Source organism: Coenobita brevimanus, chromosome 6, assembly GCF_032717465.1.
Source record: "Coenobita brevimanus isolate Jiangsu-jjx chromosome 6, ASM3271746v2, whole genome shotgun sequence".
NCBI classification, from domain to species: Eukaryota; Metazoa; Arthropoda; class Malacostraca; order Decapoda; family Coenobitidae; genus Coenobita; species Coenobita brevimanus.
In genome coordinates, this window is record NC_136959.1 from 6,882,042 (window position 1) to 6,890,572 (window position 8,531).

The window sequence follows — 8,531 nt, forward strand, 5'->3', positions numbered from 1 at the left end:
AACTCGCTCTTTCTCACCCTCTGCCTCAAGCCAGCTTTCAGCGAGACTGCAAAATCATGTCACTCAACCAGTGAGAATCATGTGACTGACGGAAGTTGAGCCGAGGAACTGGCAATCTCATGGCAGAGGAGTGACATAGAGGAGATTCGTTTGTGGTCATCCCTACTTTGATTAACGGATATGGCTAATACATTAAAAAAAAAACAGATAAATGTATGGACAGAGCACAGCCTAGCAAACAAGCATCTTAGTTATAGTGTGTGTGTGTGTGTGTGTGTGTGTGTGTGTGTGTGTGAGAGAGAGAGAGAGAGAGAGAGAGAGGAGGGGGGGGGGAGAAGGAGGGAAACACCAAACTACATGCACAGTACACACAACACTTCCTTTTCAAAATTTTCAAAAAAAATGGCGTCGATTAACATAGCCTCGGAGTCCCGAGGGGGGAGGACCATAAATGCCCCCACCTTCAGCCCCTCTCCCGGTGACGACTCAAGGTGTCTGGAACCACTGTCTGACTCTCTTCTTCTTCATTTCTGCAGCATTCGTGGCCTTTCCTCTAACTTTAGCTCTGTTGAGCACCACCTCTCCTCCTCTAAACCTCACCTTCTTTTCCTAACTGAGACTCAGTTGTCTGAGGCAACTGACAGCAAACCCTTTTCTGTATCCTCCTACTTTCTCTATACTCGTTTCAAAGCCAAAGGTGGCTGTTGTGTATATATACGCAACAACTTATCTTGCTCTCGTGTTCCTGAACTCGATTCTTCTGAATTCTCTACGCTCTGGCTTCGGCTTTCCTGTCATTCTCTGACTAAATATATCTGTGCTGTTTACTTATGTCCTAATTCTACTGACTATCAAAAATTCTTTGACTATCTTACTCGATTCTTCTGAATTCTCTACGCTCTGGCTTCGGCTTTCCTGTCATTCTCTGACTAAATATATCTGTGCTGTTTACTTATGTCCTAATTCTACTGACTATCAAAAATTCTTTGACTATCTTACTTCTACGATGGAACACATTCTATCCATTTCTCCTTTCTCTGAAATCTCCATTCTTGGAGATTTCAATGTTCACCACCACCTTAGGCTCTCCTCTCCTTTCACTGATCCACCTGGTGAACAAGCCTACACCTTTTCTATCCTTAATGATGTAGAGCAACTTGTACAGCACCCTACCCGTATCCCTGACCGCCTTGGAGAGAGCTCCAACATACTTGATCTCTTCCTTACAACTAATCCTTCTGCTTACACTGTTAATCTTTTCTCTCCGTTGGGCTCCTTCGATCACAACCTTATCACCTTAACCTGTCCTATCGCTCCGGTGCGGCCTGCGGACCCTCCAAAAAAACGTCGTCTCTGGCACTTTGGAGCTGCAGATTGGGAGGCCCTCAGGCAGTACTTCTTTGATTTTCCCTGGAATGATTAGTGCTTCCATGGCTGGGAGCCATCTGAGTGTGCCTTGCTCATTACAGAGGTTATTCTATCGGGCATGGACGCATACATTCCTTTCTCATATCCTTTGACTAATGCACGAAAGCCTTGGTTTAATCACGCTTGTTCTAATGCTGTCCGCAACAAGGAGAGGGCCTATAAAAGGTACCGGAGCCAACTCACCCCTGAATCACATCTTTTATACATATCTGCCTGGAATCGTGGTAAGTCTGTTCTTCGCTCTGCTAAAAATAATTTCATCCGTACAAAATGCTCTCAATTCTCTAACTCGAACTCTTCCCACTCCTTCTGGCACCTTGCCAAAAACCCTTCTAACAACTTTACCTCATCATCCTTCCCTCCTCTTTTCTACTCTGATGGCTCTGTAGCAATTTCTTCTACTGATAAAGCAGATCTCTTCACTCAGACTTTCTCCTCCAGCTCCACCTTAGACGATTCCGGTGCTCTTCCTCCCTCACTTCCCCCCTCTGACTTTCTCATGGCTAACATTAAAATTTCTTCAGCTGATGTATTTTCTGCCATTGCTGGCCTCAGTACTAATAAGGCATATGGGCCTGATGGAGTCCCTCCTGTTGTTCTCAAGAACTGTGCTTCTGTGCTTACTCCCTGCCTAGGCAAATTCTTTCGCCTTTGTCTGTCAACTTGTACCTTTCCATCTTGCTGGAAGTTTGCTCTCATTCAGCCAGTCCCAAAGAAGGGTGACCATTCCCAACCCTCTAACTATCGTCCAATTGCTTTAACATCCTGTATCTCAAAAGTTTTCGAGTCAATTCTTAACAGAAAAATTTTAAAGCATCTTTCCTATGACCACCTTCTTTCTGATCGTCAGTATGGGTTCCGTCAGGGACGCTCCACTGGCGATCTTCTCACCAACCTTTCAAACTCCTGGTCATCCTCCTTTCGGGACTTTGGTGAAAGCTTTTCCATTGCACATGATATCTCAAAGGCTTTCGATCGAGTCTGGCATAAATCTTTAATTTCCAACCTGCCCTCTTACGGTTTCTATCCTTCTATCTGTGCCTTCATCTCTAACTTCCTTTCTGGTCGTTCTATAGCCGCTATTGTAGACGGCCATCGTTCTTCTCCTAGATCTATTAACAGTGGTGTTCCTCAGGGCTCTGTCCTATCACCAACTCTCTTCCTTTTATTCATCAATGACCTTCTAAGCTGTACATCTAACCCTATCCACTCATACGCTGATGACTCCACCCTTCACCTTTCCATTCGACTCCCACAACGTCCATCTCAGCAGTTACTTCAACAGGCAAGGGATGAGGCTATGGCACACCTAATGTCTGACTTGGCTAGTATCTCTGACTGGGGTAAAAATAATCTGGTTGTTTTTAATGCATCAAAGACTCAGTTTTTGCACCTATCAACCCAACAAAATCTTCCACAGGTATACCCACTTATGTTTAATAATACTCAACTTAATCTTGCATCATCGTTGAACATGCTTGGGGTTTCATTTGCTCGGGACTTGTCTTGGAAAGATCATATTACATCTCTTGTAAAATCTGCTTCCAAGCGATTGGGTGTGCTAAGCCGACTCAGTTCCTTCTTTACCCCTGCACAGTTGTTGACTCTATACAAGGGTTTTATCCGTCCCTGTGTGGAGTACAACTCTCATGTATGGGGGAGCTCCCCACATACTGCTCCTCTCAATAGGGTGGAGTCAAAGGCTTTTCGTCTCATTAACTCTCCCCTTCTTACTGACTCCCTTCAACCTCTGTCTCTTCGCCGCAGTGTTGCATCTTTATCTCTTTTCTATCGCTACTTCAATGGTCACTGTTCCTCTGAACTGTCTGCATGCATTCCTCCACTTCTACGACGGGCACGTAGCACCCGTCTAGCAGCAAACACTCACCCCTTTTCTGTCCAACTTTCTAATGCAAGAGTCAACCGTTACTCCCAGTCCTTCATTTATGCAACAGGTCAACTCTGGAACTGTCTCCCTCTGTCTGTATTTCCTGTTTCCTATGATCTCCAGTCTTTCAAACGCAGTGTGTCCAGGCATCTCGAAATGAATGGATCTTGAATTTGACTCTCTCTCTTGTATTTTGTTTTTCTCTTGGAGGGAACAGTATTGCGGGCTCATTGCCTTTGGTTCCTTCTTCCTCACATAAAAAAAAAAAAAAAGAAACAATACTTGACATAGGGTCGTAAGTATTGAAACACATTTTTAGTATATATAAATGTCACAGAATCATATAGAGAGAAATGGACTGGAGATAGGAAGGGTGATTCCCCTAAATAAATCTTAAACTGCACTGAGCAATTATGCTTTCAAAATAACGTACAGCGAAATATACAGTAACCGTGAAGAAACCTATAGCAGCCATAGAAAGATACTACCGTAAGTAAATAACGTTATGAAGAAATAATGAAATGTCGTTAGTATTATACCCCATGTTATTTTTACTGTTATTCTTTCTCATCTTTCTCTAGCCTGCCTTTTTTCATTACCTACAGTTTCTTCTCTGTCTTTTCCTTACTTTCCTCTTTCTTGTTCTCAAGTTTTCTGTTTTTGAATTTTCTATTGTCTATATTCTGCTTCTTTTTATTTCCCTGTTTCATTCTCTTTTCCCACTCCATAGCGTGCACAAGGATTGGGACAAGGCGTACCATTTCTCCAGGGGTTAAGAAGGACAGAGGAAGTTTCAAGAGAAAACCAGTATTATTTCCAGACAGCTTAGGGCCACCCAAGGTATTATTTGTATCTGCTGTGAGCCTCAAGGTTTCATAGTCACCTGCTGTGGAGAGGGAAAGCACATCTGCACTGCTTGTTTTGCATTATCTTTCTCTGTGCTTTCTCTCTTGCTCTATTCATTCATTAACCTGATTTGCTGTCTGTTTCTCCCTTTCTTTTAGTTCTCTGTGCCTTATTTATCGATCTGTTCATTATCCCAATTTGTTATCTCCGCTGTTTCTCCCTGTCTTTTAGTTTTATCATCGATTCACTCTAAAGTAATATTCACCGTATCACCACAGCCTCCCAGTTGGTCTTTTATACAAAACTCCAAAACTCTGCCACTAATTTCCCTTGATTGCGATTACTCTGAATTTTAATGTGGAAGTTACCTCTCCCACCGCATCCCTTTCCCCACCGACCATCTCACTCTCTTATTCTTGACATTATAATTCTTTCATTCACGATCTCCTACTCTTCCTTTTATGTCCGCTCTCCCATCTCTAGCCTGTATGCTTCCTCGCCTCCCCTCTTCCTCTCCCCTTTCTCATTCTCCCCATTCCTTCCCGTTCCGTCTTTGTTCTGCCTAATCGTATCTAGTGTGTCCTACAGCTAGTGTCCTGTGTCTAGTGTGCTTTGTATCCAGCATGTCCTGCATCTGGTGTGTCCGGCATCTACTGCAGTGTGCACTGCATGAATTGTGTCCTGCATCTCGTGTGTCCTGCATCTAGTGTAGTGCATTTATTGTGTCCTACAACTAGTGTGTCCTGCATCTGATATGTCCTGCAACAAGTGTGTCCTGTAACAAGCCTACTCTGCAACTAACGTGTCCTGCATCTAGTTTGTCCTTCACCTACAGTGTTCTGCATCTACCGTACCCTGAATCTAGTGTGTCCTTCATCTAGTGTGTCCTGCATCTAGTGTTTCCCTGCATCTAGTGTGCCCTGTTTGTAGTGTAGCCTGCATATAGTTTGTCCTGTATATAGTGTTTCCTGCATCTAGTGTGCCCTGCTTGTAGAGTATCCTGCATCTTGTGTGACCTGCTTCTAGTATATACTGCATCTAGCGTGCCCTGGATCTTGTGTATCCTGCACCTAGTGTGTCCTGCATCAAGTGTCATGTATCTATTATGTTCTGCACCGTGTGTGTCCTCCATTCTACATTCTCTGTCCTGCATATGGTGTGCCCTGCATGTAGTGTGTCATGCATCTAGAGCTTCCCGCATTTAGTTTGTCCTGTAGCATATCCTGCATCTCGTGTTCTGCATGTAATGTCCTCCGTCTAGTTCGTCCTGGACCTAATGTTCTACATCTACTGTGACCTCCATCCATTGCCTTGCATCCATGCACCATGTGTATAAGATGCCCTGCACCTAATGTACCCTGCATCTATCGTGTCCTGCATCTAATGTGCCCTGCATCTAGTGTCTCCTTCTCCTAGCGTGTCCTGCATTTGCAGTTTCAGTCTCCAGTTTCAAAAATTAAAATCATCGGCTTTACGATCAATCAAGGTATTGTACAATTCCTCAATATGAAGAGTGAAGCTGGCCAATCTCTGAGAGTGGAAGAGGTCGAAATGTGTCATCTGCAAACTAAATGGTTGGCAATTTTTTTTTTTAAGTATGGAAGAAGGAACCAAAGGGCCAGGGGCCTGCAAATTCCTCCCTCCAAGAAAAAACGACAACAAAATAACAGAGAACCAGATTCAAGATCCACTCATTTCGAGATACCTGGACACTGCATTTGAAAGACTGGAGATCGTAGGCAGTTGGAAAAACAGATAGTGGGAGACAGTTCCAGAGTTGTCCTGTTGCATACATGAAGAACTGGGAGTAGTGGTTAACTCTTCCATTAGAGAGCTGGACAGAAAAAGAATAAGAGTTTGTCGCTAGACGGGTGCTTCGCGCCCGCCGTAGTGGTGGAGGGATGCAAGCAGACAGTTCAGAGGAGCAGTGACCATTGAAGTAGTGATAGAAAAGAGATAAAGATGCAACAGTGCGGAGAGGAGACATATGTTGAAGGGAGTCAGTATGAGGAGCAGAGTTAATGAGACGAAAAGCCTTTGACTCCACCCTGTTGAGAAGAGCTGTGTGTGGGGAGCCTCCCCACATATGAGAGTTGTATTTTACACAGGGGCGAATTAAGCCCGTGTACAAAGTGAACAAATGTGCAGGGGCAAATATGGAACGGAGTCGACTTAGCACACTCAGTCTCTTGGATGAAGATTTTACAAGACAGGTAATACTGTTTTTTTCCAAGATATATCCAGAGAGAATGAAGCCCCAAGTATGTTTAAAGATTATGCAGGATTAAGCTGGATATGGTTTGTGTGTGTGTGTGTAATGACTAAAAAAAAAAAAAGCGCTTAAACATAATTTCTAAATGCCCTTGGTATCCTGACAGCTTTTATTCCTGTAGCTTTCTCTTGACACTCAAGCCTTAATCCCGTAAGGGATGGCCACAAGCAAATTGTCTCCATGTCGTTCTGTCCTTCACCATTTGGTTGCTCTCCCACCATTTCACCTCTCCCCTCTCCTCTTTCTTAATCTCACAATTCCATCCATCCACCCCATCCTCGATCTCCTCCTCCCCCTTACATCTCGCTCATATACACTCCTCTTTTCAGTCTCTCGTTCTCTGTCCTATCCTCATGATCATACCATCTCTATTTCGTTTAACTCATTCAGTCACAACCACATCAACACCACAAGGCTCCTTTAATTTCTCAGTTGCTTGTCTGCCTCTCCGTGTAACTACACATGTTCCTCTCAGATAACTCATTTCCAGCATTATTTCATTAAAAAAAAAAAAAAGTTATTGGGTTGAAGAAGTTTGCCCCGGCCAGGTATAAAGAATAAAGAAGGCCTGCCATTTCATAACCCATTACATTTATGGGTAGATAACCATCCTACACTTCTTGGAGGCAGCACATGATGGAAAACCTCGATTAACCGCTCCGAATTCGTAGCAAAATTGGAGTAGCAGTCCTACGCCTTAACCTCTTGGCATCTAGACCTGAAACTAGAATTTATTCCGTCTTTGCACCTCATCCATACGAGTATATTATCACTTGCAGCGAAGGAAAAGTATTGATGGAAAACAGTAAATTGTGGAATATATCATTCCAGCTGAAAGTAAAATCCCGAAGCACAGTAGCTGTTCACGTATAACTCATCCGTCTAGAAAAGAAAATTAAAACTGGAATATATACTAACGAATACCAGTGTAGGTCGCTGCGGCCACCGAGGAATACTTAATCTACCGGTTCATGGCAAATGAACGTTAGACCAACCCCGCCGGAAAGACATGCGGGAGATGGAGTGAGTGAGAGCACCAGGTAGGAAAAAAAATATGGAGGGGCAAGAATGTAGTTTATCTGGCTTGTCGGAAATGCTGGCAGTTTTCCCATCTTCATTTTTTATTCCACCCTGTGAAGGGAGGACGTAACTGTAATGGTCACTGTTTGTTTCTTTGTTCTCTCGTTCAGCTTACAGTCACACAGCTCAATATATCCGATGATAAATGTTGCTGACTATGAATCGGCTGTTATCCCTTGCCAACATCCAGGAGGGGTGGAGTCAAAGGCTTTTCGTCTCATTAACTCTCCTCCTCTTACTGACTCCCTTCAACCTCTGTCTCTTCGCCGCACTGTTGCATCTTTATCTCTTTTCTATCGCTACTTTAATGGTCACTGCTCCTCTGAACTGTCTGCTTGCATTCCTCCACCTCTACGACGGGCGCGTAGCACCCGTCTGGCAGCAAACTCTCATCTTTTTTCTGTCCAACTCTCTAATGCAAGAGTTAACCATTACTCCCAGTCTTTCATTTATGCAACAGGTCAGCTCTGGAACTGTCTCCCTCTGTCTGTATTTCCTGCTGCCTATGATCTCCAGTCTTTCAAACGCAGTGTGTCAAGGCATCTCAAAATGATCGGATCTTGAATTTGGCTCTATATTGTATTTTGCTTTTCTCTTGGAGGGAACTGTAAAACTGTGGGCTCATGGCCTTTGGTTCCTTCTTCCTCGCATTAAAAAAAAAAAAAAAAATCTGAACTGAACAAATACAATATACATAGTTTAAGTTTTACTGGAATGCTGCTGTTTCTCCCGTGAATAATGGTGTGTGGACAGTGTACATTGTTACTCTATCGATCTATTGATTGACTCTACTTGACTCAGCACCTTCTGAAGGGAGGCCTTGATAAAATGTTCTCCAGATATTTATGTCCTTACTCACTAACGACCCCTCTTCCCACAACACAACCTATCATACGTAATCTCGCACTTTATCAATCCCCGCTAAAGGAATATACAAGGGAAAACAAAGGAATGCAAACGGCGACAGACCTATTGCTCCTTTCGAGGCAGTTGGTTAAAAGGGTAGCATATTACTAC